The following is a 20710-nucleotide window of genomic DNA, read 5'->3' as shown; positions in this document are numbered from 1 at the left end:
GAAAAGAAGAACCATCTCATATATCAACTGTGGCACATATTAAATATTGTGCTTTAGGAAATAAGATTTTTCATTTTAATGATATAGAAGAATGACCACAAGATATTAGTGAGCAAAAAAAGATAACTTGCAAACAACTAGGTACCATTTTTTTTTTTTTTTTTTATCCTCACCCGAGGACACTTTTTCATTCTTTGTTCAGATAGAGCAGGAGGGAGAGAGAGAGAGAGAAACATCGATGTGAAAGGGACACATCGAGTGGCTGCCACCCACACGACCAACCAGGGCTGGGGACAAACTGCAACCGAGGTACATGCCCTTAGCGGGAACCGAACCCAGGTCTCTCCGGACCGCAGGCCGACGCTCTAACCGCTGAGCCAAACCGGCCAGGGCGGTACCACTTTTAATAAATATACACATTGGAAAAATTTTGAGAATTTAACTCCAAAATATTAACAGTTGGTTACATCAGAATGAGAGACTATATCAGAAGTGTGATTCACTTCTTTTGCTTGTCTACCTTTTCTAAATGTTTTACAATGAACATGTATTTTTCTCTAAGGGAAAAAGGACTATTTGAAATACATATGCTTAGGAGGTAAAACTGGAGGGAGATATAGGACCTTTATATTCATATATACATCTCTGTAGTGTTTGACTCCTTTTTTTTTCTTTATTGTTTTTAGAGAGAAAGGAAGGGAGAGGGAGAGAAAGATGGAAACATCTATGAGAGAGAACATCGATTGGCCGCTTCCTGCATGCCCCCCACTGGGGATTTGGCCCACAATCTGGGCATGTGCCCTGACCAGAAATCGAACAGGTGACCTCTTGGTGCATGGGTTAACGTTCAACCACTGAGCCACTCTGGCTGAGTGTGTTTGACTTCTTTAACAAGCATTATTGATTTCACTATTAAAACTCTAATAAAGTAGAAAAAACAAAAACATGGAAAGGACTATACTTGTAAATATAATGAATGAGTATCAATTCTTTAGTTGAAACAGGGTGAGTGTGAAATACAGTTGTGAGTATGAGAAACAGAGTTTATTCTTGTATTATTAATTATTATAGTAGTTTCCATATGAACAACTGTAAACCTACATTTGCCCCATCCTGTATATTAATAATAGGTTTGTATATTCTAACTAGCTAAATAGTATAGTGTGAAGCCAGTATACAGTTTACATCTTTCTTTTTATTTATTTGGTATGCAAAAATAGGCATTACCATAGTCCTACCACACAAAATGGAAGACTGTAGAGCAAGCAGAATTTCATTAGAGGAAGCATAAAACAAACCAATAATTTCCCTACTTTTATTAATATTTTCATGGTACCCAGGGATTAAGGAAATAAATAATTCCCAAAACTCTCTATAAAGGTCACCTTGCTTAGAATAGAGCATTCTCATAGCAGGATATTCAAGGATTGAGTTCCCTTTTTCCAATGTGATCGATCTCCAGCTAGCATCTCATGAAAAAATTAGACTCTCACTTGTGTTTTTCTTGGCTGAGTCCATGTATTTAATCTTCTGCTAATGTATGGATTGCATCATTTCTCCTATAGTGTAGGTTTCTGGAATGAAAAGTGCCATACCTGTGGTAAGGTGCCTTACCTGTGGTAAGGTGGGCAAAGCCTCACCGCTGGAGCCCGCAGAGGTTTCCAGCCCCTCTGGCAGTGGGATGAGGAAACACCTCCATAAGCAGGCCTTCTCAGTCTAAATGAAAGTTATTGGAAGTCAGAGTTCAAAACTTTCTGCTCAATTGTAGAAGGGAATTTGATTTGGGGGGGGGGGGGGCATTAATTTTGTCAAAAGTTAAAACCAAAATCTCTCAAATTGTGGTCTATAGGCCACCTACACCAGCACCACTCACTTTTCTTGTAAAAGAAAAATTAATGTGGATTCCCACACAACTCCCTGAATTTACTGCCACCGAATTTCAAGGACTGAGTTAGGGTCCCATGCTTAGGTAAATCATCCAGGGAATTTTGCTGTACTGAAAGGTTTGAGAACAATTGTGTAGGACAGAGGTTCCCAAACTGGAGAGCATAACATCAGAGTGTCTGGTGTGCTTGTTAAAACACAGATCGCTGGCCCCACCCTCAAGTTTCTGGTTCTGGGCCCTGGGGAGGCCCAAGACATTATATATATATATGTTTTGTTTTAATCCTCACCTGAGGATATGTATTTATTGATTTTTAGAGAGAGAGGAAAGGAGAAAGAGAGAGAGAGAGAAACATTGATCAGTTGCCTCCTGCACGCTTCCCGAATGGAGATGAACAAGCAACCTGTGTATGGGCCATGACTGGGAATCAAACCTGAAATCTTTCGGTGCACAGAAAACACTAAATCTAAGTATGCCACCAACCAGGGCCCAAAATGTAATATTTCTAACAAGTACCCAGATGGTGATGGGGTTGCTGGTTGGGACCATTGAGGACCCCTGTGTTCATCCCAAGAAACTTGGGGGATTCTAAGAGTATTTCCAAAGCCCTAGGAAATGCAGTTTGAGACCCTGAATGAGTCTTCACCCATTAAAGATTCAGAAGAATTTGCATATCAAGAAACTTTGTTCTTTGTTTTTTTTTTCTTTAAGAAAATTATTTTATTTTACAAATAATTTTATTTTCCACTAAAATGTAGTCTATGTCCATCCATATAAGAGTCTCCAAGTTAAACAGAATTACGTTTCCTTTATTTTGTACCTTTTATGTGTGAGAATGTTGATGAATGAACACAATTGATATCTGACTTTTCAAATAACTGCATTAATTTGATTTCATTGACCCACTGAACACCAGAGTTAGCATAACAACAATTCCCAGGTAAGGGATATGCACAGACTGGGTGCTAGAGGTTTTAATAAGCCTTAGTGACTCTGGAGCTAGACTCTCCTTTAAAAGATGTTACGAGAACTCGACATAATCCTGGAAAAATAAATCTAAAACCAGGCCTTTTTCCAAGACAAACTATTTATGCTTAATAGAAATGTAAGCATGCCTGGAGAATCAGAAAGATATATGTTAATGCTTGTTCCTATGAGACCCACTTCATGTACTCATAAAATGATATTTTCTCAAAACAAAGGTAGTACTGTATACCCCAGCATAATTCATTTTTAAGCAGTGCTAATGACATTAGTAAAAGAAAATGTCAGCCAAGCTGCAATAAAGCATTTCTAGCCCAGTGAAAGTAGTTTGAGTTGAATGCTTTAAAATTATTAGCTTTTAAAGGTTAAAATAATAAGTGATTACAGATTCAAGAAATACAATGCTCAAGTCATTAACAGAGACATTTTATGCTGTATCATAACTAAAGTCTCAGGGACTTCTTGGTTTAGATCCTGTAAGGTGATCCCTACAGGACCACCTGTGCAATGTGGCTCCTCTCTGAAGAACAGAAAGTTCTATATAGGACTAATAACACAAACATTTTAGGAAATAACATACATTTGGCTTTGTAGTACACCTGTGTAATTCCATTTGGGTGTGACTGCCTGGTCTTTTGGAAATGCTATTTATTTATTTATTTATTTATTTATTTATTTATTTATTTATTTTTATCCTCACCCGAGGGCATCTTTCCATTTTTTGTTCAGATAGAGTGGGAGGGAAAGAGAGAGAAACATCGACATGAAAGGGATACATCCAGTGGCTGCCACCCACACAACCCAACCAGGACCGGGGACAAACTGCAACCAAGGTACGTGCCCTTAGTGGGAACCGAACCCAGGTCTCTCTGGACCGCAGGTCTACGCTCTAACCGCTGAGCCAAACCAGCCGGGCTGGAAATGCTTTAAACCAAACATAAGACACTTTGTGAAGGTTTACGTTCCTGAAGACTGGAACTGATACTGGTCTAACTTCCCCACCAAGCTACCTCGTAAGAAATCTTTCTACTTCTTACACCCGTGACAGAGGCAGACACAATCATATCTCAGGAATAGGAAACATATTTATTGAGCTTTGTGGTTAGGTACTTGATATACATTATATTTGTCCTCACCATTCTCTTATGAGTTAGGTATCTTATTAATACCATTTTACTTATAAGGACATAGTTCAGAGAAGTAAATTTTACCTTGAACTCTATAGCAGTGCGTGATGGAGACAAGATTGAACCTGAGAAACACCTGACTCCAGAAGTTGTGCTCTCTCTCCCCAAGGCTGAATCATTCTAGAATGAGCTAAATAACGTACTCCTTCCCCTACCTCAGGGAAGGTAATATGTTTGGGCTTAAAATTGGGTTAGAGTTTCTGGGAGGAGTACAGATAAACAAGAAACAGTGTAAGGTCTGAACGAAGGCCATTAGTATTGACTCTTTCTGTTAACAAGAACACAGAAAGCAAAATTTGCTTCAAATAATCAAAAGTAAATAGTTACATGAATGTACTTTATTTTTCACAAAGAAACTGTTCCTAGTTTAATTAAAATTTGGGAACTGAACTGTTCCTAGTTTAGTTGAAATTTTATAAATTATATATTAAATGCATTAAAGGAACTAATTATTTAGCAAAAAAACCATGAAACCAGACCCTTTGTTGAAAGAAGGGATGTTTGCATCCTAGCTTACCACCTTTATAAAGTTGAAATTTTCACTTCATAATTCATTCACTTCCACGAATGTTGATTGAAACCTACCTTGTGCAAGGCACTAAGCCAGATGCTACAGGGAATGTGTTAAACAAAGACATTTTCCTCAGAGAGCTTAGAGCCCAACGGTGTATAAATTAGATACCAAAAAAAAAAAAAAAAATCTACCAGAAGGCAGTGTATATGTATCGTAAAAGAATTATTATCAAAGTACTATGAGATATTAAAGGAGAGGGGACTGGCATCCTGGTGTGGCAATCGAAGAGAGCCTCGTGAAGTGGAAGGCATATGACAAGAGTGAAAGGATGGGCACTCTTTTGACAAAGATGAAGATGAGAACGAGAGGTGAGAAGGAATTTCTGGGACAGCTGGATTAGAGTTTATCCGTTATCAATAATCCTAATCAAGTCAAAATCTTAGTGCTATAAAATACAATCAAAATAGGCATTTATTGTGCCTGACCAGTGTGGCTCAGTGGTTGAGCATCAACCCATGCATCAAGAGGTCACTGATCCGATTCCCAGTCTGAGTACATGCCCAGGTTGTGGGCCAAATCCCCAGTGGGCATGAGGGAGGTGGCCAATCAATGTTCTCTCTCATCAATGTTTCTATCTCTCTCCCTCTCCCTTCTTCTCTCTCTAAAATCAATAAAGAAAAATATATTTTTTTAAAAAGACAGGTATTTATTATGATTTACTCCAAAGGCTTTGAGAGAGCATATAATTAAACCATATATATTATAAGATAGCTAAAAATAAAGATTATAGGGGAACTCCTCACTTTTTGCTCAGTATTTTTATAAACCTAAAACTGATCTAAAAAATTAGTCTATAATTTTAAAAAATAAAGGTAGACTATCTTAGACTTCAATTAAACCTTTTTTTAAATGAAGGAAAAATCATCCCCGACACCTTACTGCCTACTGTTGTCATAGGTAGCTTCCATTATCTTATGGGATGATCCAGTACAATAAGATACTGCCCAACTCCATCCTCCTCAACTTCAGAGTTCTTCAACTCAACTTTGCTGGTTCTGGATCCACCAGGTCTCGTTATATCATCCAGTTCTAAGCTTTTTAATTCCAGTTGTTCTGACCATCTCTTTCTGTCCTTCCAAACCCACTATTTCCTATTAAACTGCTCTTTGAACCTTACAAAGACCCACATTCCATTGACCTCACCAATTTCCCCTGTTCAGCTGAGGATGCCATCATCCCATCCCTCCAGCCACTCTCTCAGGCACACCTCAGATGCCTTGCTTTATTGTCCTTTGAACTCTCGAGAAAATAGCTGAGCCCTGGATAAATCTGCCTCTTTTCTCCTTTCTTTACCCCAAATAGTTATCACAGCTGAAGAAACTCACAGCACCGTACAGACTGCTTCCACTACAAATGGTCTCCAACCTCAGTTATGCCCTCAACACAAGGCAGCTCTTCCATTGTCTACTGCACAGTCTATAAACCGTCTCCAATCTCCTGAAGCCCTCTCTCTCTTTCCTAGTTCCCTCTCACTTAGCAGGGAGCCTTATCTCCCCTGCAAAGAACTCAGAAGTCATTAAATATTACATCTTCCAACTTCAACCCACAGCACTCTGAACATACCACATCCGTGCCATCTCTTAACGCCTTCCTTCAGTTAATATTTCCCTTTGTGCCCTGAGCCCCACTCAATATTGCTACTTTAAGGAAGTTGCTCTTTTAACTATCTCCTGTAGCTAATCTCTACCACAGTTTTTCTCTTCTCAGCATTAAAACAGTCTCAAGTCCTTTCTATTTATAAAAATACAAAACCTCCTTTAACCCCAGACCCCTCTCCCAACACAGCTACTTTTAGTTCTCTTTTCTCCTTTTCCAAGACAATCTAATGGAAAGAATAATGTACTACATTTTCTTTCAAACCACAATGCCCATTTCTAAAGCAAGACAAGGAGGATATAAAAGTACCCAAACTAGATATATTTTATACTCCCTTCATGACGTCACTCCTAAACATTCCCCAGACTTCCTTCCAGCAACAGCTAGTAGACAGACTACTCATGTCCCTGCCTCAGAGGTTTGTCATCTTGTCTATAGAGAACATTATTATCATGTGATTTTTCTCATTCTAAGTCATTACCAGGACATCTGGGAACAGAGTATGTACAGTTCAGTCAGATAGACCTGGACACCTAGTTACCCACCAGCTGTGTTTCTGGCTTACCTGGGCTTAGGAATCATAAAGATGTAAGCTTTTAGCAGTTTTCCCTCCTTGTGAGATTTTGGTGTATTCAGCGTGTTTTCTTAAAACCACTGAAGCCACAACTTTTTTATTTCTACTAAGCTCTCTCTGATTACCTTCCCTTTCACTTTGAAATGGCACATGCCCAAGTTGCAGGTTTTATCCCTGGTTGGTGCGCATGCAAGAGGCAGCGAATCAATGTTTCTCTCTCACATGGATATTTTCTCTCTCTCTGCCCCTCCCTTTCTTTCTCTCTAAAAAAAAAAATCAATGAAAACATATTAAATGAATTTCTCCTCTGCCTGAAGGAGTTCCCCAACTGATTAGGGAAACAGAAATCACAAACAATTCAAGTGCAGACCATGTCTTCCAACAGAGTTGTTAAAACTACCATCTCTGGAGTTAAATTGTAAGGTCAAATCCTCCCCCATTTCCTCATCTGTAAAGTGGAAATAATGATGCCTGTTTTTCAGGAGTGCTGCAAAGAAGAAATGAGATGGTAAATGTAGAGGTTAGCAGGTTGAAGCACATGGGAAGTTCTCAATGTCAGTGCAATTTTCACTATTAGCTCTATGAATTTAAAGGAGGAAGAGATCCCATATGCTTGGGAGACTCAAGAAAGACTTCATTCAGCAAATGGCCTTTGTGCAAAGCCTTGAAGAATGTGTGATGATATTTCTTTAGGGCAAGATGGATGCATTTCGTTTGTCTACAATCCTGGCATAGAAACCCTCAGTCTACCAGTGTAACCTCCTTAAGGGTGATGGACAGAGATGAAACTGTGTACATGTTAAAATTTGCAACACTGCCCTGGTCTGTGTGGCTCGGTTGGTTGAGCATCATCCCGTGCACTGAAAGGTCACCAGTTTGATTCCCGGTGAGGGCACATGCCCAGGTTGAGGGTTTGATTTTTGGTTGGGGCACATGTGAGAGATGTTTCTCTCTATTTCTCCCTCTCCCTTCTTCTCTCTCTGAAAAAAAAAAATAATAATAATAATAAAAACATTTTTAAAATCTTTATTTAAAACATTTTTTACAATATTTATGATTGTACCTGGTCCATTCATTCATTCAATAAATTTCTATTTATATCTTTGATTTGAAACAGGCGATACTTATTGAGGTGCTATAATATTCATAATAGTCAAAAAGCTAGCAAAGGACAGTTTGAATAAGTGTTATTGTGAAATAAATTTCAAAAGAGCATACTTATTATTAATGACAGGCAGAGTATTGTGTACTTCTTGGCTTGTCATCTTGTCTATAGAGTACATGTTGTAAAGGAAGAAAAGTGGGTAATTATATTTCACATGAACATCAAGTTGAATGTTCCTTCCTTGTAGTTTTGTAAAGTAGAACTATGGCAAGATTGTCCCTAGTTAATGCCAGGAAAAATGAAAAAATAAATGTCTTTTTAAAAATGTCTTTTAGGTAAACAAGTAAAACCTGTTCAAGTGGTTTGCAGTCATTGAACAAAGATCTATTCCCATTAAAACAAACTCTGTGGGTAAGTCTGAATTATTTTGTTATGTTGGTAATTTGTTGCAGCAAATCTTACATAGCATAAAATTACATATATGAAGTTTATATCAGAATGAAATAAATATCAATATTATGATTAATTAAGCCATTGTTGGTAGACTCAAATAATTTTGCAATAAAAGAGTTTTAATTCTACCTATGTTTGTCTTCACAAGGCACAAACTTATGGCTCATAAAATGAACAAGTGATTTTTAATCTTATTCTGTAAATATAGAAGTTAATTTTTGACTTGGATGTCTGTTTTAATAATTATCTTAAGATATTTATCAGAAAGACACAGTTGAGATTGTGTCATTAAGATTTGTGCATTCTGCATAAAAATGATCTAAGAGGTTCTAATATTCATCAGCATTCAATATCTCAGTCTCATTCCCAAGGAGTTTATTACAGGACCTTGTTTGGGGCTATAATTGTTGTGTGGTAAAACCCATTCACTAATTATTGAAGTTTAATATGACATTCTAGACTCTTGTCATCAGAGAATATTTCTAGTATCTCTTGTGGATGTGATGTTTGAAGCACTCTCGCCTGATTTTGGAGATAGAACAAATTATAATTTGGAGAGGCCCTGGAACTCTCTGTTTCGCCTACTCCCTCGCCTCAAATCCCATCTAGAGCCATTCCTCAGTTCCTTGGGAAACTTTTCCAGATGTATGAATCAACTTTGCTGTGTACTAAAAATTCTCAGTGGTTTGCAATAACAAAGCATTTACATCTTGCCTTGGGTTGACTGGGCAGCTGCAGCAGCTCTGCTCTTAGCTGTGGGTCAGTTTCAGGTATGTTTTATGAGTCTTTCATTCTGGGATTCAGGTTGAAAGAACAGTGGCTCCTGGGACAAACTCTTCTTAATGCAGAGGGTGGGAATGAGAAAAGCCTGAGAGGTAAGTCACATGGTGCAAGCACCTTCAAAGCTTTACTCCCCTTCACTGACCAAAACAACTCATAAAGCCATTCCCAACATCAATGGAGAAGGTAAAACACTCTTCATATAGGTGAGGAAAGGAAGGCAGAAATGAGAATAGTTCCCGCACTCAACAAATCCTAGTAGACCAGAGATAACAAAAATAAACAGTCCATTGCTGAAGGGGAATCAGTCACTGGTCTGTAGCGATTCTGAAATCTTCCTGGGAAAATATTGCCAAGTCCCAACCTAAAGGTAGACTTCCTTGATTAGGCTCCAATTCTATTCTTACTATTGGGAATACCTCTTCTTACTACTGTTCTCGTGTTTCTTGGCTCCACCTTCAAGGATAATTTTCCGTGATCCTTTCTGGCCATGTCTGAAGGAGGAGATGTTCTTCCTGGCAGATGAGCAGCTCGCCCATTCTGCTACCAGAATATCGGAGACACTAAGGTTTCTTTCTTTGTTTAAATAAAATTTTAATCAAGAATAGTTTTAGATTTACACAAAAGTTATTAAGATAGTATGAGTGTTCTCATATACCCAATACCTAGTTTCTCTTATTATTATTTTTTTATCCTCACATGAGGGCATTTTTCCATTTTTTTTTGTTCAGACAGAGTGGGAAGGAGAGAGAGAGAGAAACATTGACATGATAGGGACACATCAAGTGGCTGCCTCCAACATGACCCAACCGGGGCCGGGGACAAACTGCAACCGAGGTACGTGCCCTTAGCAGGAACTGAACCCAGGCCTCTCTGAACCGCAGGCCGATGCTCTAACCGCTGAGCAAAACTGGCCAGGGTGTTTCTCTTATTATTAACACCTTACATTAGTGTGGTTCACAACTCATGAACCAATATTGATACATTATTATTATCCTAAGATCTTTTTTCTTTATGGCACAAAGAGTCACAGTGTCAGTTAGAAAAAGTCACGGTCTTTTTTATTCCAGGCCAGGGTGCTTTGGGATTTGGATTTTTCTTAAAAACTATTTTAAAATATGTTTTTGCCCAGCTAGGTGGCTCAATGGTTGAGTGTCAACCCATGCACCAAGAGGTCACTGGTTCGATTCCCAGTCTGGGCACCTGCCTAGGTAATGGGCCAGGTTCCCAGTGGGGGACTGCTGGTCGATGTTCTCTCTCGTCAATGTTTCTATCTCTCTCTCCCCCTCTCCCTTCCTCTCTCTCTAAAATCAATAAAGACAAAAAATTTTTTTTAATTTTTATGATTCAATAGCCAAATCCACAATAATTTTCAAGTCATGCCCCCCACCTTCTCTCTCTCTTTCTCTCTCTCTCTCTCTCAACTTAATTACAAATAGTTAGAGCTTATCAGGCTTAGTGGAACCTAGTCCTTCTTTTTTTTTTTTTTTTTTAATAAACCATTTTGTCCAGATTAAAAAATTTACTGGGTGCCACCTTAATCCAGACGTTTACCAAAGAGGATGATGCAGATTTTTATTTGATCTTTATCCTGAAACTGGGTCTTATTAAGCATCTTAACCAGCTTTTGTGGCCTTCAGCATTTCTTAATTTCTTTTTCTATTTAAAGATGAGAAACTGTTCTAGTTTTCGAATTTGCAAGTCCCAGAATTTCTGGAGTCACTCTTTACTCTTTTATCCTGCCTGTGAGCAGGCCAGCTGTTTTTGAAAAGACCTTAACAAAGTCAGTAACCACCCCATGCTGGTAACAGTCTGTCTTGAAATCTCATCACCAAAACCACATGTTCATACATATATTTTTGTCTTCAAGTTATCACAGGTGATAGTTTTACCAAATTTGCTACTCGACAGCATGGATCCTCATTTTTGCAGTCTGCAACACTTTCTTGCTGCCTGCTGTTCAGTCCCAAGACCAAGGACACGTATTTTAAGTTTTCATCTCAGCAGCACCACATTTTTAGGGATGAATCTCTACGTTAGTCAGCTTTTGCTTCAATAATGTTGTGTGATAAACAACCGCCAGATCTCTGTGACTGATAAAACAAAGACATCTTACCCATGGGTTCGAGGTTGCCCACAATGGCTCTGCCCCAGCCTGCAAGTGGTTCAGATCTGCTTCTCTGCTCTCTCCAGGGCCCAGGCGATGGAGAGGGATCTTTTTACAGAAGAGGGCAAGAATGCAAATGGTCAGACCAAATCAGCACAAGTATATTTTAAGTCTTTGCTCACATTTTATTGGCCAAAGCCAGTCACACAGTCACACCCAGTCAATGGCGGGGGTATTGGACAGCAGGCTCTAGCCTCCCTTGTAATCCTTACATTTTTCTCAGTGTCCTCCTCTCCTCATCCTTGCTGGCTCTAGTTCCTTCCTGCCATCATCACCTCTAGCTTGGCTCCTTACCCCAGCTTTCAAGTCCTGCTCTACCTCTAGCCTAACCATCTCCAAACTACTCTCTATTCAAATTGATCCAGAGTGATCTTTCTATGGTGAAAATTTGATATTGTGGCTCTCTTGACAAATCTTTCAATGTTTTTATACTCTGCCTCTAGTAAACAAAAGGTGGCTTTCCGTGTGTGCCCGCCTTTGTCCCCGAACGTTCAGCTTTGGTAAAGGGTCAAGCTTCCCTTGCCCACTCAGACTTCCACACCGCCAGGCTCCTGGATACAGGTGAAATAGCCCTGGCCATGCTGCTAGACAGGCCTACTGGACAGCACAGTAACCTGAACGCCTGAGTGCCCCACAAGATTGCCCTCACCCCAAGCCAATGCCTCCCTGCCCCACACCAGACCTCTCCAAGGGGGAAATGACTACCAGCAGAAATGTAATCAAACTGCTGGACATGTGCTATTAGCTCCACAAATGGTGAACTTTAAGCCCTGTGCCCACTAGATCTTGTGTCTGTGGTATCAGGAAGTAAGTAAAGAAAGAGAAGTCAGTGGAGAAGGAAAAATAATAACAGCATTTCAGGAAATTGGAAATAATTCGCTTCTTTAGGATTTCAGAAACTAGAAGAAAACAGTTTCTGAGGTAGGAGTAGATGACCTCATGAGGTACCCTCTTAAGATTCTCTGCAACATTACTGGGACGTGGAAGACATTCTTCAGCGTTCCTTCCATGTCTTGTATCACACATGAAGAGGTGCAGGGAGCAGCATGGTCACAAAGCTGATAGCACTGTTAGGAATAGTCCATAGAAGTCATGTTTACTAATAAACAGATCCCTCTTTCTGGAACAAAATTGTTGTTCGCTATTGAAATGATTTTAATCAAGGCTTTTTTGTTTGTTTTCAAGTAACAAACACATCAAATTTACTCAAGCAAAACAGTGTGGTTAGTGTAAAGATTCTGGGATAGTTCATGAAACTCAAGGTCAAGAAAGTGGGCTATCTGAATAACTGAAATGAGGAATTGGCTACTGTAGTAAAAAATGAAGCCAAATCTGAGTAGTATGTGTTGGTATTGATATTTTCATGTAACTATTAATGCTACTAGCCTGGGAGACCAAATGCTGGACTTGTCAAATGCCAGCTGTATCCAGCCTCTCTTTCTCTCTGAAACTGACCCTTCCGCCACACTCTATGCAGCGAACCAGCTTGCAACTATTTCCGATACCTGATAGCCACTGGTGGAACAGAGGAGGCGCGTGATCAAAAGCAGCTATCCAGTGCTGCCCAAAAGCTGCTGAGGTGGGTCAGGGCAAAGGTCTCACCTCAGCAGTATCAATGGCAATTAGCCAAGGCAATTTGTTTGCACTGGGAAATATAGAAGGACTGGCCAGTGAGTAATAAAGGTAAATGGAACCGATTTACAGAGAGACCATGCTGACTGGGAGAGCTAGAGACCTTCGTTGGCTCCTAGAAGTATCTTTCCCAGTTCTAGTTTATAGGCACCTACATTAGTTTGCTGGGGCTCCTACAACAATGTACCACAAACTAAGTGGCTTAAACAGCAGAAATTTATTTTCTCACAATTCTAGAAGCTAGAAGTCTGATATCAAAGTATCGGCAGGGTTGGTTTCTCCTTAGCTCATAGTTGGAGCATCTTCCCCCACAGTGTCTTCCTTCTGTGCATATCTGTGTCCTAATCTCCTCTTCTTATACAGATACCAATCAGATTGGATTAGGCTCCATGCTAATGACCTCATTTTAACATAATTACTTCTTTAAAGACCCTAACTCCAAATATAATCACATTCTGAGGTATTAGGGTTAGGACTTTAACATATGACTTTGAAGGAGTCAAATTCAGTTTATAATAGTGCCCCTCCCTTTTTTTAAGTGTCTTGTGTGTGCCTATGCAATCAAAATAACCTAACAAACAGTATTAGGACTGTTGTAAGTGGCAGAAAACCCAATTCAAACAACCTTACGAGAAAGGGAATTTATTGACTCAGGTAACTGAAAAGTCGGAAGTATGACTATCTTTAGGCATGTCTGGATCCAGAACTCAAGTAAGGTCATTTTATGTGTCAGGGTCCTAGCAGGAAATGGATGGCTCCATCTAATTAGGTTTTTAAGAAGACAACTTACGAAGATAAGGGCAAAATTCAGGAAGATTACAAGGGATATTAAAGTACCAGAGCAAGTAACAGTGGGACGTTGTCACCATCTTTAGGCATGAAGGAGCAAAGCAGGAGTGGTTACTGGAACCTGAAGGTAAAGAATGTGGCAACAGCCTCCTAACCGGAGCTGTAGCCTTCAGTAGAAAGACAATCAGCCTGAAGGAGACCCCACGGAAAGAGAGTGGGAAATAAGTAACCTAATGTGTCTGATATGACAATATTTCTGCCTGGAAGCCAGAGGGGAAGATGGATTGATAGAGTCCGTTTTTAGTCAGCTGGTAGAGAGCAGGAGAGGAAAAGTCTGGAGCAAGGGGCAAATACCCAGCCCCATCATTGAGACTTGGTCCCACTCTTCATCTTCTGTGTTGGTGTCTTTCTAAACAGGGTCTCAGCTCATCACCTTTACAGCTTGCAATCTGTGGGAAGAGAGCTTCTCTTGCCCAAGATTTTCTAACAAAAATACAGAATTTAGTCTCATTGGCCTGGTTTATAGCACTAAACCAATCTCTGTTTCAGTCATTAAATCAATCACTGTGGCCAATTGAGCTGGTCATGATTAACTGAATACCCTTGGAGCTAGAAGGGTTGTGTTAATCCCATAAAAACACATAGTGTGGAGTTAGGGGAGAGTGGTTCCCCAAAGGAAAATTTAGGTGTTCTTAACAGAAGAAGGGGCAATACATAGAGGCTGGGCAGGCAAAAATAGCACATGTACGTTATATTACCCAGACTACTCGTAGTCCAGTTCTTAGTAAATATGTAATGATTGGTTGCATTGATTAGATGTATATGTTTTGAGAAATATTCATTGCACATAACTGGAGCTCAATAAACATTTGCAAAAATTTGTTGGAATATAAATGGTAATAATTAATGGAAAGAATTAGTTTTTGCAACTGGCTAGGAGATGTTTCTGAATCTAGAGGTTATTTTTCCATGTCCAGTCTTTATAGTGATCCTTATAAATTTTGATTTATGATTATTAACTTCTTGTTTGTAGGAATCTATATTTACATCCCAAACACTGCCTCTTTCAGTGTACAGAATTATTTTGTAAACCCTGTTTATTTGCTTTCATTAGACCACAGTCTTGAGAATTTCTGGCTTGTTTACACACATTACCAAGTATTTTTTTAGACTCATTTAGCAAAAGATCATCATGAAAGAGGCAATAAACTAAAGTAAGATAAGTAAACAATTTAAAATTTACTGTTAATAGGGCTTCTTTGTTTCTGCCCACTAAAGATGACTATCTGTGTTGCTAAGAGCAGTTTATTAAACTGATAGAAATGTATATTGTCTTTTAAAAGTCAAGCTGTCTTTATCTGATCTCAAAGGTGAGCTTGTAAGATTAATCCTTCTGGTGTTTGCTTGTCATTCAAGCATAACTTTTCTTCTGCCCACACCCACTGGTTTTTTGTTCAGCTCCAGCAAGTTCTTGGCAATGCTTCTATCAATGGCTCTTTGAACAAGAAGCCCTGCCAATAGGGCTTAAGCAACCTTTTGCGGAGAGTGGGATCAGAGAGTCACATTGGGTTGACATTGAAAACCAAAGAATTTCCAGTATAAGCATCACCATTTTAAAGATTTTAATGCCATTGAAAGTTTCAGATAGGGAAATTTCCCCTTTATTTCTCCTATATTCTGAAAAGCAATAATTTCTTTTATTTATTTTACAAATATTTATGCAGTGGATAAGAGAAGCAGGGATCCCACCTTAATGAAACTTAATCTCCTGTGGGGAGTCCCCAAATGCATGGGTGATGGGGATTGTCATGATGTCTACAGGTATGCATGTGTAAATGCGTGCAACAGTGCACCTGCTGGCCATTCAGCCTTGCACAGAACACGCCAGGGAGAATAGGAGGGAAGGTCTGCAGTTATGAAGAATCTACTTTTCCATTATCTGTGCCAACAAAGACAAGAAGCGTTGTATATAGCTTCCTAAATCTCACCCATTTAATTTTGGAATAAATGACAAATAGCAAGAGCAGAAGATTTAGCTTCTTTCTCATTTCTTGTTCAAAGTGTTCTTATTGTCCCCTTTCTTTCAACTCCTGTAGTGCTTGGGCTTAATTATATAATCCCTCATAGTAGTGTCTGATTTTTCAGAGGTCTCCCTGTGTTCCTTCAGGGCAGGGACCAGATGCAATGCTGTGTTATATTCCCCATGGCCTGTAGTCTGAGGTAGAGCAAAAGTTCTATAACTACGGACTAAAATAACAGGAATGCTTTGTCAGGTTAATAGTAAACTTAGTTTGCATTCTCAGACCATAAACCACTCAGTCATTACAGGGCCATTTGTGTAGGAGCAGCTTCAAATGTACCAATAATGGAATAGATCTTGTCTGGTGGCTGGAGGAAATAGACCAGGCCTAATAAAAATCTAATAAATTAGGTCAAAATTGACCCAGAGATCATCAGAGCTGGAAGAGATTATAAAACAATCATTTAGTGCATAGCCTTTCATTTTACAGAAAGAAAATGAGGGCACTTAGAGGTTGTGACTTGTTCAAGGTCACATTGATTTAGTGATAGAGCCCAGAACAGTAACTACCATTCTTGACCAAGTTGTTGGTTGAAGACTCAGGTCAGGAAGTCAACTAGCAAGTCATCATCATAATAACTAGCCTTTTAAAAACCCTTTTCAAAGTGTCCCTGGCATTGTATGAAGTAATATACTGTATGGTAAACTACTTCACTTAATATTTACAACCCATCTGAGGGAGGTACCATCAATGAACACACTGCAATTTGCCTTTGCACCTACTACTAAAGATGCTTTTGTTAAAATTACTAGTCATCTCCTAATTACCAAATTCAATGGATACTTTTTATTCCTTATCAACTTGATGATTATGGGACATTTGACACTGTCTCCTTGAAAAATGCTTCCTGATTTCCAGGATACCATACACCTGGTCCTCTTCCACCTCCTGGCAGATTTTCATCAGACTCCTATCACTGGCTTTCTCCTTTGACCTGCTACCTAAGCTTCCGTCCTGACTCTTGTTTTCTTCTCCCTCTACACCTTCTTCCGGTGATGCCCATGCCTTACCAGAACCTGTTATGTCTCCTTTCTCCCCGTGCCAGAGAGCACTAGAACCTACACACGTTGCTTCACTCATTGCCTGCAGCCCAGGGAACTTCTCTAGGCAACCTTTCACCCACTACTTAGAACCTTCTTTTCTTGTTGTGTTTCTATCCCACTCCCTGGAACAAGGATCTGTACTTTCTGCTAACCTTTTTGCATGCATGACTTATTTAGATGATCTGCCTGGCTTTGAGTCTACTGTAACAAAAACAAAATTATTAATACATGAGTCCTTCCTCCTAGCCTCTAAAAGGATCCTGACTTTGCAGGCTTCATTTCTTCTCCTCTCCCACCCACCAGAGAAGCCTCTTCCTGCTTACCAGATTTATCTTTGGGGATTTTTTTTTTTGTCAGTGAAAGAAAACATCCAAACCTGTAGAGAATTTTTATGAGTTTATTTGAGTCAAACTGAGGACAAATGCAAGGAAGCAACATTTCAACGGATTGAAAAAATGCTCCAGAGAATGGCAGTTTTGCACCTTATTTTATACATTAAAATCAAAGCAGGTGTAGGGGGGTTACATGAAATCCACTGGTGATAGATTAGGGAGGCAAGAGAAAACAAAACGGGGAAATCTCTGGAATTAGATAAAAAGTAAAATGAATAGGCACATACTTCTTTTACTTTGGTGGGTTTAGGATAGTTAACAGTTAACAATTAACATGATCATGATAACAACAACAATGAGGGGTTCTGTGGTCTCCTGCTCTGGTGGGAGATTGTGCCCTGAGGGGTCTGGAAAAAACAAATTACCCTGACATTCCAAAGGCATGTTATCATAGATGCAAAAAGACAATAGACAGGCTCAGTTAAGGAAATATTGACCTTTGTCAAGGAAGGTGGTGGCCGAGGACATGACTACCTGCCATGACTCTTTTTCGTTTGGAAGTTTTAATTTCAGACCATCCTATGTGGTTCCTTTAGGCCTCTGAGTTTGTAAGGCCCACTGGGTAGCCTCCCTTGAACTTGTCAGGTTCAGTATGTGTCCCCCTTTTCATCCACACTTCCCCCTTTTGGTCATAAAGCAATCCAAAGTTGCCCTGGCTGGTTTGGCTCAGGGGTTAGAGCATTGGCCTGTGGACTGAAGGGTCAGGGGTTCGATTCCTGGTCAAGGGCATTTTCCTGGGTTGCAGTTTTGATCCTCAGTCCTGGTCGGGTTGTATGGGAAGCAACCAGTTGACATCGATGTCTCTCTCTCTCTCTCTCTCTCTCTCTCTCTCTCTCTCTCTCTCCCCCCCTTCTCTCTCCCTTCCTCCCTCCCTTTCACTCTATCCAAAAATCAATGGGAAAATATTCTCAGGTGAGGATTAGTAAAAAATAAAATAAAAAAATAAATCCAAAGGATGCACTGATGACCAACATTTTGGTCGGATAATGTGGTCCCACAGTGCTGGGAAGACTCATTCCTAGGAAAGCTTAGTGTCAGCCCTTGTCTTGCTGAACAGTGGACCACTGGGGAGGAGACAAGACCATAATCTTGGATGGAAGTCAAGAACAAGTTTTTCTCAAAAAAGAAAAGCAGGTAAATGGGAGGCAGTCAGGTCTATGGACCTTCATCAAGAAAAACACTCTGGCCCTGGCTGGTGACTCTGTTAGTTGGAGTGTCGTCCCATGTACCAAAAGGTTGCAGGTTTGATTCCCAGTCAGAGTACATGCCTATATTGTAGGTTTGATCCTTGGTTGGGGCGTATATGGGAGGCAACTGATGGACATTTTCTCACATAGATGTTTCTCTCTTTCTCTCTCTCTCTCTCAATCTCCTTTCCTCTCTCTAAAAATCAATAAATATATCCTCAGGTAAGAATAAAAGAAAAGAAAAACATTCTGGATCATTTCTAACCTACAAGCTATCATGGTCCAAGTTTTGCTGTCTGTCTCAATTCTCTGTGTTTTGCATCTAATATAACATTTGCTTAAAGTTTGAGGGCACACCATATACCTCTTTAGTTTTCTATCTGACCATCAGGTGAGTTCCCATTCACTATGGCCCATCTACTTCCCATTGGAAGCTCTCAATTGCTGTTTATTATTAAGGTGATTCCTGCTAGCTGTACAATTGGAAGCTGTAACTTTAAGGTTTATTTAGGTCCAAGGCTGTAAGAACACAATGGTGTATATTATAATTACATAATAATCTAAAATTCCAGAGGCCAGGAGGACAGTAAATTTCCTGTGCCTCCCCAGCAGTTATAGAGGGTCATGTTTTTGTAGCCACTCCAGCTCCATTTGAATTAATATAGTAATAGTCCTTGTTGATTAGGGAATAAGCATGTTCCCATAATTGGATTCTAGCATTTATACATGAAATTCCTTTCTTTTCCACTAATCTTTTATAATTTCCCTGTTCTTCTTAGCTTCTCTTTTTACTCATTCAGAATAACCGACTTATTAGGACAAACTACTTCCTTTTAATGTCTCTTAAAAACACAAATCTCACCCTGGCCGGTTTGGCTCAGCGGTTAGAGTGTCGGCCTGCGGTCCTGAGAGACCCGGGTTCGGTTCCCGCTAAGGGCGCATACCTCGGTTGCAGTTTGTCCCCGGCCCCGGTCGGTTGTGCGGGTGGCAGCCACTCGATGTGTTCCTTTCACATCGATGTTTCTCTCTCTCTCTCTGTTCCTCTCTCTCCCTCCCACTCTACCTGAACAAAATAAAACGGAAAAATGTCCTCAGGTGAGGATAAAAAACAAAAAACAAAAAAACACACATCTCTTTCCTTCCTTTTGTAATAACACTCCTTCTAAATTCCAAAGGAATATTATTGATAATACAAAAGTTATCTTAAACACCTTCAGCAATTATTAACAGTTGGTTTGAGAAAAGCCCAAAGAACAAGTATAATTAGTATTATGATTAATGTTATTAGCAGACAGGTAAAGATAATCAAACAAATAAAGTTATTTTTTTAAATTTTACTTTATTGTTGACAGTATTACAGATGTCTCCCATTTTCTCCTTTTTTGCTTCCTTCTACCCAATCCCTGCCCCGCCCCAGGCCTTCCCCATGCTATTGTCTGTGTCCATGGGTTATGCATATATACATATATATTCTTTCTTTAATCTCTTCCTTTCCCCTCCCCGCAACACCCCTCACCCAAGATCTATTATTCTGTTTCATGCACCCATACCACTGGACCTATTTTGTTCGTCAGTTTATTTTGTTCTTTAGATTCCACTTATAAGTGAGATCATGTGATATTAGCCTTTTTCTAAGTGACTTGGGCATTTAGGTTGTTTCTAGATCTTAGCTATTGTAAATATCTCTGCTGTGAACATAGGGGTGCATATATTCTTTCTGACTGGAAGTTCAGCATCAATTGGTAGGTATACAGGCCTTGTCGATGTCTTGGGATAGCTGTCTATCTCTGATGTAGGTGGCTTCTCATCCTCAAGACATCTTTTATCTCTGCTGTAGGCAGAGGCAAGTGCCAGAGACAGGGGCAGATGTCTATTCACAGTTAGGCACCTGACTATGTTGGAAAGAACCTTTAATTGATGTCTTTTCCAATGGACAAAATCAGCTGGTTGTAAGTTGTAGTTCTTAAAGTCTTCATCTCCTGAAAGCACACTGTAAAATAAATGTTACTAATTTATCGATCCCTATAGGATGGTTAACAAGCCTTTGACAATAAGTAATATGTCTCCTTTCATCAAGGTTGGTTCATATGCCCCTTCATCCAGATTCGTAGGGCAGCCGGTGACTATTTCATGAAGAGAAAAGCTATGTTTACCAAAAGAAGTCGATTTTAGGTTTAAGAGCACTATAGGAAGAGCTTTTGGCCAAGGGAAATTAAAAGCTTGTGAAAATTTACCTCGTTGAGTTCTAATTGTACTATTTGTATGTGTAACCAATCCAGAG

At 39.6% G+C, this 20710-nt stretch overlaps 1 protein-coding gene and 1 long non-coding RNA gene across 2 annotated transcripts in view; one reads left to right on the top strand and one right to left on the bottom strand.

The window, feature by feature from the left end:
• Nucleotides 1-1712, bottom strand: part of DNAJC5B (DnaJ heat shock protein family (Hsp40) member C5 beta) — a 95585-nt gene extending 93873 nt beyond the window's left edge. The window contains exon 1 of the mRNA XM_036264173.1: nucleotides 1615-1712. The gene's annotated coding sequence lies outside the window, so the exon portion shown is untranslated. The remainder of the gene's footprint in view (nucleotides 1-1614) is intronic.
• Nucleotides 1-20710, top strand: part of LOC118631672 — a 78399-nt gene that overhangs the window by 44325 nt on the left and 13364 nt on the right. The window contains exons 5-6 of the long non-coding RNA XR_004959886.1: nucleotides 8241-8316; nucleotides 9163-9233. This is a non-coding gene — a long non-coding RNA (uncharacterized LOC118631672). The remainder of the gene's footprint in view (nucleotides 1-8240; nucleotides 8317-9162; nucleotides 9234-20710) is intronic.

The sequence above is a fragment of the Molossus molossus genome, unplaced genomic scaffold, assembly GCF_014108415.1.
Source record: "Molossus molossus isolate mMolMol1 unplaced genomic scaffold, mMolMol1.p scaffold_m16_p_16, whole genome shotgun sequence".
Classification (NCBI taxonomy): Eukaryota; Metazoa; Chordata; class Mammalia; order Chiroptera; family Molossidae; genus Molossus; species Molossus molossus.
This window is presented reverse-complemented; position numbering and strand designations above follow the sequence as displayed.